Genomic DNA, 10,246 nt, shown 5'->3' on the forward strand with positions numbered 1-10,246 from the left:
GTGACCTGATATATTTTGTTAGGGTGAATGAGGAGAGGCAATATGAAGGAAATAGTAGAATTTCAAAGGGTGCATGAACAGAAAGACCTGGAGGTGTATGTGCACAAACCTTTGAAGATGGCAGGACACGGCTGTTAAAAAGCACACAGGATGCTTGGCTTTATCAATAGAGAAATAGAGAAGAAAAGTAAAGAAGTTATGCTAAATCTTCCTAAAACACTGGTTAGCCTCAGCGGGAGTATTATGCTCAATTATGGGCATACACATTGGGAAGGATGGCAAGACCTTGGCGATAGTGCAGAGGAGATTTATTAGAATGGTACCAGGGTTAAGATATTTAGTTTGTGGAGAGTTTGGCGAACCTGGGATTGTTCTCCTTAAAGCAGAGACGGTAAAGGGGAGGCTGAATAGATATATTCAAAAACTTGAGGTGGTTTGATAGGTCAAGTAGGAAAACTATTTCCTGACAATTAGAATGGTAACCAGAGGTCAAAGATGTAATATATATTGGCGCACAGACGGTTGTTATGTGCAGGAATGCATTACCTCAAAAGGTATTCAGATTCGAAGCAACTTCAAAAGGCAATTGGACATGTTTTTGAAGAGAACAAGTCTGCAGGCTTGTGGGGAAAACGTTGGGGTGTGGGACGAAATGGGACAGCTCTTTCAAAGAGCCGGCACAGGCACGACAGGCCAAAGGGCCCCTGTTGTAATGTAACATTCTATGACTTTAACTCCTCCAAAATGTTAAAGGCCTACGTCAGCTCTCCTCTCAGTCTACTTTTTTCCTAGAACGAAGAGGCCAAATAGTTCCCGAAGATTTCCTTCTCATTTCTCCTTCCTCTGTTCCTGGAGTGACGAGGCCAAAACATTCTTCTCTTCACCCACAGTTGCATCAGGTGCTCCTTCTTCAGCACAGACTTAGAAAGCAAAGGGTGATTAGAAAGAAAAGGCTGCCAGGTCTTCTGTACTACATTACAGCAAAGCATCAGTTGTGGATGTAGCTCAGTGGTAGATGACATGCATCGTCCCTCTGATCGTCTGTCCTTCCTAGGGTCCTACCATTCTTTCTGTGTTACATTGCCTTCTTAGTCCTCCAAAAATGCATCACCTCGCAATTTTCAGGCTTAAATTCAATTTGCCACTGTTCTGCCCGCCTAAACATCCCGTTTATATCGTTCTGTAGCCAGCGGCTTCCTTCCTCGCTATGTACCACTCCAACAAGTTTCGTCTCATCTGTAAACTTAACGATCATACCTCCTACCTTCATATCTAAATCATTAATGTACACTACAACAGCAAAGCAACTTACACAGATCCCTGCGGTACACCAATGGACACAGACTTCCAGTCGCAAAAGCAATTTTCGGCCATCATACTCTGCCTGCTGCCACTAAGCCAATTTTGGATCCAATGTGCCAAATTGCCCTGGATCATAGGGGCTCTTACCTTCTTGACCAGCCTCCCATGTGGGACTTTGTCAAAAGCCTTACTGAAGTCCATGTAGACTATATCAACGACACTACGCTCATCCACACATCTAGTCACCCCCTCGAAGAATTATATCAAATTGGTTAGATATGATCTCCCCCTGCCAAAGCCATGCTGACTACCCTTGATTAATCGTTGCCTCTTCAAGTGGAGACTAATTCTGTCCCCCAGAATGTTTTCCAATATTTTCCCTACCACTGGTGTTAGACTCACTGGCCTCTAATTCCCTGGTTTAACCCTACTACCCTTCTTGAATTATGGTACAATGTTAGCTGTCCCGCAGTCCTCTGGCACCTGCCTTGTGGCCAGAGAGTTTCTGAAAATTGGTTTCCGAACCCATGCAATCTGCTCCCTAGCCTGAAACAGCAAATTGGGATACTACTCGTCTGGGACTGGGGATTAACCATATTTAAGCCGGATAAAACTGCGAGTACCTCCTCCTTCTCAATACTAATTTGTTCAAGTGTATCAAAATACCTCTGCCTGATTTCTATGCCTATATCGTCCTTCTCCATATTTAACACAGATGCCAAATATTCATTTAAATCCTCACCTGCATCTTCAGATAATCCATTCTGAAAACCCTTTCCTACACTCTCATTAGTTTTACAGTTACATGGATAAGAACGGAAACATAGAAACATAGAAGATAGGAGCAGCAGAAGGCCATTCGGCCACTCGAGCCTGCTTTGCCATTCAATGCGATCATGGCTGATCATTCAAATTCAGTACTCGATCCCTGCTTTCTCCGCATACCCCTTGATCACTTTAGCCTTAAGAAATATATCCAACTCCTTCTTGAATATATTTAATGTATTGGCCTCTACTGCTTTCTGTGGTAGAGAATTCCATAGGTTCACCACTCTCTGGGTGAAGAAATTCCTCCTCATTTCTGTCCTAAATGGCTTACCCCTTATCCTTAGACTGTGACACCTGGTTCTGGACTCCCCGGCCAGCTTGAAGCAATAACAATTGCCAGACAATTTTAGCTTCCTGGCATCACCCGCACCCTGATCACGTGGCAACAACCAACCAATCACATGCAGCGGCGCCAGAATGCCCCCATTGAATGTGTCCAATCAGGGCCTGAGGATTGAGCTGCTCCGTCACAAGCAGCTCCAGTACGTTGGAGGACTCGGCTGTGAGAGGATAACTTGTTCCTGTCGCTGGCGCCGCGGCCGAGAAGCGAGCAGCCCCTGCAATCTCTTGTTTTCAGCCAAATGCAAGAAATATGAATTTCTAATCACAAAATCTTTGTCGCGAGATGATTTGGTTGCTGTATTTGAATGCGGTTTACTGACTCGCATGGGCCGTGTGCTTTTGTTTTTCCGTGCAGTTTTCAGTGAGTGATCGCTTAAAGTTTTGAGACTGAAATGAAGTGCAATGTCTGATTCAAGTTGCTGCTTCATATGGTGTTCGGCCAAATTGAGGCAATTCGACACTACGAAAGGGATTGAAATCGCCTCTTCTCTCGTGTGCTGCTTTTTTCGCTTTATACGGCCACCTGCGTGCCAGAAAAAGTGGTTGGAGAATAAATCTGCAGCTGCATTCTATTTCCTGCTGCGTGTCCATCCAGTTAAACATTGTTTTCTGTGGTGAAATGAAATCAGCAGATTGTACGAAGGAAGAACATATAAATTCTTTCAGGGCTTGACTGGGCGGATAATGAGAGCCTTTTTGCCCTGGCTCTGGAGCCCAGAGCTAGCATTCAATGTTTCAGAATAAGGGGCCGGCCAATTTGGATAGAGATAATGAGAAATTTCTTCATTCTAAGGGTTGTGTATATTTGGAATTCTCTACTGCAATGGGCAGTGGCTGTTTAATCATTGAGCACATTCCTAACTGAGATGGATTTGGACATTACGGGTATCAAGGTATATGGGGCTAGGTCTGGAAGCTTCAGTTGAGGTAGAGGATCAGCCGTGATCTTAATGAATGGTGGAGCAGGCTCGAGGGCCGAATGGCCAAATTCTGCTCCTATTTCTTATGTTCTCTGTGGTGTATTTGCCTTTAAGAGCCCCTGTGTACTGTAATGCTGGTAGTGGCCACTCGGGCTATATAAGCCTGTATAGTGTCTTGTATCTGTTAGTTCACCTCCAGAGTTTGTCCAGTAAACACCTGTAAACCAACTCCTGCATTCCGTGTCTCCATTAACACACAGATACAACAGTGGCGACGAATTGGAAACGGACTTACCTGCAATTCGGCAGCACCTCAAGGAGATCGATTCCTCAGACGAAGGAAGAAGAATAAAAGAAAAAAAAAGAAAAAACTGTGGTATCACCAGCTAGCCGGGCTGGTGGCAGGTACTGCAATAATCCTTCATGCGCGGCGGGCTGGGGCTCGATCGGCTGGCTCTACAGCGGGGCCAAGCAGTCAAAGCGCAGGCAAACAGAGACGAAGGGTGGAGCACTCAGGAGAAGGCCAGCTCTGCAAAGCAGGTCGGCGTTCGGACCATGCAGAGGGAGGGGAAAGTCCCAGAGAGTCCGACGGGAACAAGTCTCCGACTATAAAAAATATTTGTATAAATAAAAACCGCGGAGAACAGCGTTGTCAGCAGCAACAGCGGCGGGAAAGCGTGGGAGGCGCCATTTTTTTTTTCTCAGCAAGGAAGAAAGGGAAGCGCGGGAGGCGCCATTTTTTTTCACGATGCCTAAGACTGGCAATATTATTATTTTCGACAGTGATGTAGAGGATTGGACCACATATGTGGAAAGAGTGGAGATATATTGCACAGCAAATGAAATAGAGGATGATAAAAACGCATCGATACTCCTAAATCTAATGGGCGCAAAGGAATATGGGCTGTTACAAAACATAATCACTCCAGCCAAACCGATGGACAAGAATTTTAAGGAAATTGTTGATACCCTATAGAAACACTTAAACCCAACACCGCTGCTGATAGCGGAATGGTTCAAATTCTTCAGGAGGAATCAGCACAAGAATGAAAGTAATACTGATTACCTCACCGAATTAAGGAAGCTATCAAAGCACTGCCAATTCGGAGCAGGACTGGCAGATTCTCTTCGAGACAAATTCGTCTGCGGTCTCCTAAGTGAAGGAACACAGAAAAGGCTACTTTCTGAGAAAGATTTAACACTGGACAAGGCTTTCAGTATGGCTGTATCATACGAAGCAGCAGCGAGATGAGCTGCAGAGATACAGCAAAAGCCACAGGATTTCGGCACCCATGAAATGACACAGGGTTTCGAGAGATGTTATCGGTGCGGCAGATCCACCCATGACCAGAGGGACTGCTGGTTCAAGGACAGAGCATGCAGGCAATGCGGAAAGATGGGACACATTGCACGTGTATGCCGATCTGGAAACAAAAAATCCACTGACAAAATAAAAATCAATAAAGAAAAGTACAAAAAGGTACAAATGATAACGGACAGTAGCTCCGAAGACCAGAAGAGCGATAGCGACTCCGAAAACAAGAGACTAAGCTGTCTCAAATTAAATAATGCAATTACCAAAGAAGATTACCAGACCATTTGGGTTACCCTCACGATAGCAGGGTCCCCAGTTAAAATGGAGCTAGAGACAGGATCAGCTCTGACCGTCATAAGTCGACAGGATTACGAGCGACTGTTTCCGCATATACCCTTGAAAGACACATCCATTATCTTAAAAACATATATGGGGCAGAAAGTATACCCCAGAGGGAAACTAAGGGTGCCTGTTGTATACAACGGCAAGGAAATACAGAAGTTGTATTTATACGTTCTGCAAAATGGTGGTCCACCGCTGTTGGGACGTGAATGGATCAGAAAGATACGTTTAGACTGGCACTCCATTCAGGCACTGAAGGTGACCAGTAAGAAAAAAAATGATGATGACATCATACCTGAACGATTGAAAGACAACTTGGCCAACGCCAAAGAAGTGTTCCAACAGGAACTAGGAACCTTGAAAGGCGTCACCGCCTCAATAAAGGTGGAAGATGCGGCAATTCCCAAGTTTTTTAAAGCAAGGCCGGTGCCATATGCAATTTGCCCAGCAGTCGAGGCAGAGCTGGAGAATTTGGAAAGGACAGGCGTGTTATCCAAGATAGATTGGAGCGAGTGGGCAACACCCATCGTCCCGGTCATGAAGAAAACTTTGAATAATGATAAATCTGAAGAACAAAGAAAAATTCGCGTCTGTGGGGACTTCAAGGTGACTGTAAACCCGTTCCTTCACACGGTACAGTAACCTCTACCGAGGATAGAAGATATTTTCACCTCACCATCCGGAGGGAAACGTTTCACAAAAATTGACTTGGCACAGGCATATCTACAGATGGAGGTTGAGGAGGCCTCTGAAAAGTATCTCACAATAAACACACACAAAGGCCTGTACCACTACAATCGACTGGTTTTCGGAGTAGCATCAGCTTCAGCTACTTGGCAAAGAGCTATGGAACAAGTCCTGCAAGGGAATCCTGGGACTCAATGCTACCTAGACGACATCCTTGTAACAGGAGAAAACGACAACGAGAACCTTGCCAATTTGGAGCAGGTGCTCACTAGGCTGAGAGAACGGGGCCTACGAGCAAACCGCCCGAAGTGCGAATTTTTCCAGAAACAAATATCATATTGTGGCCACATAATTAACGAAGAAGGGTTGCATAAGTCACCTGAAAAAATTGAAGCGGTCATAAAAGCCCCAGCACCTGAAAATGTCTCACAATTAAGGTCGTTCCTGGGATTGATAAATTACGATCATAAATTATTACCGAACTTGTCAACTGTTCTGCACCCTCTTAACGAACTGCTACAAACGGGAGTATTTTGGGAATAGAACGAGGACTGTAAACGTGCCTTCCATAAATGTAAGGATTGATCACGTCCAAGGAAGTTTTGGCTCATTAAAACCCATCACTGCTAATCAGACTGGCGTGCGATGCATCCCCTTACTGCGTAGGAGTGGTATTATCGCATAGCTTCCCTGATGGCTCAGAGCGGCCGATAGCTTTTGCATCACGCTCATTGAACTCAGCTGAGCGTAACTATGCCCAGCTCGACAGGGAAGCACTCAGCCTGGTATGGGGAGTGAAGAAATTCAACCATTACCTACACGGACAAAAAGTTACCTTGTTGACTGACCATCAACCCCTCGTCTCCATATTCAACCCTAAAAAGGGCGTTCCCATTTTGACGGCACAAAGGCAACAGAGGTGGTCCCTTTTCCAAGGGGCACACCGATATGACATAGAATACAAAGGATCAAAACAGCATTGAAATGCAGACGGTTTATCGCGTCTACCGTTGCCAATGGTAGAAGAAGCACCTACAGTGGACCCAGTGGAAATGTTCCACTCTACCATAGTAGATTGTCTACCAGTAACAAATTCTGCCATTGAAAAGGAAACGAGAAATGACCCGACTCTCTCACGAGTCTACGATTTAACTGTAAAGGGATGGCCAGCACATGGCGAACCACTGTTGCCAGCATTCTCACAAACAAGGGAACAGCTGTCAGTGTGCCGAGGAACCTTGATGTGTGAATCCAGAGTGGTGATTCCACCCAAACTCCAGGATAAAGTGCTAAAGGAGCTTCACGAGGGGCATCTGTGTGGAGTGAAAATGAAGAACCTAGCCAGAGCGTTTGTGTGGTGGCCAGGTTTCGATGGAGACAATGACCAAGGGCTGTCTAGGATGCCAGAAGGTCCAAAACGCCCCACCACAAGCCCCTCTACATCCATGGGAGTGGTCCTCAACTCCATGGCAAAGGGTACACATCGACTTTGCTGGTCCATTTATGGACTCAATGTTCTTAATCGCGGTTGATGCACACTCCAAGTGGCTGGAGGTAATAAAGATGTCCTCCCCCACCACGGAAAAATCCATCACAGTATTAAGGACCATTTTTGCCAGGAATGGGCTGCCTGAACAGATCTGTTCTGATAATGGACCACAATTTGTGTCCGAAGAATTCAGAAAGTTCTTAAAAAACAATGGGGTTAAGCACTATACATCCGCCCCATACCATCCCACCACCAATGGATTGGCTGAAAGGTTTGTCCAGACCTTCAAGAAGGCCATAAAGGCTATGGGTAATGAAGGCATTAATCTACAGCATAAGGTAGATAACTCCTTGTTTGCCTACAGGAATGCAACACATATGGTTACAAACCAAACTCCCGCCATGATGTTTTTCAATAGTAGACTAAGATGCAGGCTGGATTTGATCAAGCCAAACATCAGAAGGGACGTAGAGAACCGGCAATTTCAAGGCATGAATGAAAGGCCAACTAGAACCTTCCAGATAGGTCAACACGTTTTGGACCGGGACTACCGTACCGAGAAATGGCAGCCTGGAAATATTTGCACACGACTAGGATCACTGATGTATACCATGGACATTGGAGAAAGCATAATAAGGCGCCATGCTGACCAGATCATGGAGTCATCCGAAAAGGGACAACCTACACCACAACTCAATACACCTAATGATGAAGCAGAGATAGCCATAGTATCTACCTCCGATCCGGTGATACTGGAACCAGATGAACCCGAAACTGGCATTCAAGCCGAATCGACCTTGCCAAAGGAACCTACTACACCACCGAAAACTACTAGACCACCGAGGCGTTATCCGGACTGAGTCAGGAAGCCTCCAGAGAGACTGACTTATAATTGATTAACTGCAGCAAATGTTTAGATTATTGTTCTTGTACACATGTTAATAACAATTACTTAAAATGTTATGTACTGGTTGTCTGAAATGGGAGGAATTGTGGTGTATGTGCCTTTAAGTGACCCTGTGTACTGTAATGCCGGTAGTGGCCACTCGGGCTATATAAGCCTGTATAGTGTCTTGTATCTGTTAGTTCACCTCCAGACTTTCTCCAGTAAACACCTGTTAAACCAACTCCTGCATTCCTTGTCTCCATTAACACACGGATACAACATTCTCATGTACCGATCTTGGCCGGCAGGGTTGAGAACTGTGGCTCGTCTGGCTTAGTTCATTAAATAAGCATCGCAGCAGGAAGCAGCATCAACTGGAAGATGGCTGCACAGACGACGTGCATTTTCTTCAATGGGTTGCAAAATAAATATTTCCAATGGTTAAATTTGCTTTCACGGTTTCAAGAGCATTAAATAATGTAGTATTTCTCCAGTGGCCTAGGCCTCTCGTGATGCTGTGATGTAATAATGGGGTGAAGAGCTTGTTTTATTTTCTGCTTGAATCGCCAAGGGTGTCTGGTACTCATACTTCCACAATCCTAAACACAGTTTTCATAATCATTCTTCTCACGCCCTTCCACTTGTTTGTTGGTGGTTAGCAACAGTCTTTCTTTCCCTCCTTCCTTCGTTATTTGTTCGATTATGGCTTGTGCTAAGTTTCGGTTCTTTTGCACTGGCAATATCCAAAAATTAATAACAAAAGGATCATTAATACGGTGCCTTGCACAACTACTAATACGTATGATATGATCCTTATCCAGGGGTGTATATCAACATTTAGCCCTCAGTTCCAGATCTTATTGTACCAAGGAGTCTCTGCTAACGTTTTACTAATGTATTTTTGTTGTTTCTTTACGTCTTCTTCTATTTAATGATAATACTTTAAAATTTCCTTCGTTTCCTGCTCTAATTTCTTCCAAGCTTTTTCTTACTCTAACTTAGGAATTGCCTTGGGCTCTGATATGACATAAGTTTCAACCTCTTTATTAAGTCCCATATTATCAAGCGACCAGGTTTTCCCTTGCTGTGGTCTTGGTGGGTGTATATATTGGTGCCCTATCTGTGTAGATATCTTTGGATAGAAACAAAAGTTTGGTTGGGGAATGCGACATGTCAGATCTTGATATTCATATTTCTGTTCAGTTGTGGTGACACAAAATGGCCCATTGTTCCTCGTTGCTGCCGTTGTCCGGTGTATCCCTCGTGGGTGTAGCTCAAGGGTGCAATTGGTGGTTTTCGTAAATCCGCACTCGGCTGTGTCTCCTTCGGTGGGGGTGTGTGTACGCACCCATGTCCTTCCATTATGGAGGCACCCGTCCATTAACACCCCCTTAAGGTTCCATTCTTCTGGTTATTACCTTCATCCCTTTTCCAAATTGCCTTGGTAGGGACATCATGATATTTAACCAAACTCTCCCTTTGAATCTCTCCTATGTTAATCACGTCGCATAGGGGCTGTCCCTCTCTGGGAGTTGTGGGATGGCTAGTACAAAGCCAATCACCTTAGTCCATTGGGTCAGACAATTGCCTACCCTGTATACTTGTCCCATTTTACGCCCTTTGCATAGGCTTTTATTTGTGTCAATCCAAGTTTCCAGATCCTCATTAGTAATCCAGTCAGGGATTTGTCCATTATTTATTTGCTTCATGTTATGCTGAGCATTCGACCATAGCCATGAGCCATACTTTGCACATATCAATTCCTTATGGGTTTTGCGTGATGTATTGCTGATCTGATCAATAAATCTATTAATTGTTTTTTCATAGTAGGCTACTATCCCTTCCACCCGAACAATTTTGTTGTCGTTTGTTTTCCTTCCAGTGCCTTTGCTGGCTATTTCCGGTGGCTTGTTTTAGTAACTTGTCCATTTTTGCTTCGGGTTCCTCTACTCCTTCGTTTACTCCTTCTAATTCAAAACTATTAACTGTTGCTAACCTGGCCGCATACCCTGCTCCAGCCATTTCAAATATTCCCCGTTTCTTACGTCTTTGTAAGATAGATTTTCCCTGTGGACCCCCTGAATGTTTTACCCACAGGGAGTTCCATAATTCTTTTGTATGCTTGTTACACATCA

The sequence above is a fragment of the Somniosus microcephalus genome, unplaced genomic scaffold (assembly GCF_052327205.1).
Source record: "Somniosus microcephalus isolate GS21.2 unplaced genomic scaffold, FLI_Smic_1.0 unresolved_chr9, whole genome shotgun sequence".
NCBI classification, from domain to species: Eukaryota; Metazoa; Chordata; class Chondrichthyes; order Squaliformes; family Somniosidae; genus Somniosus; species Somniosus microcephalus.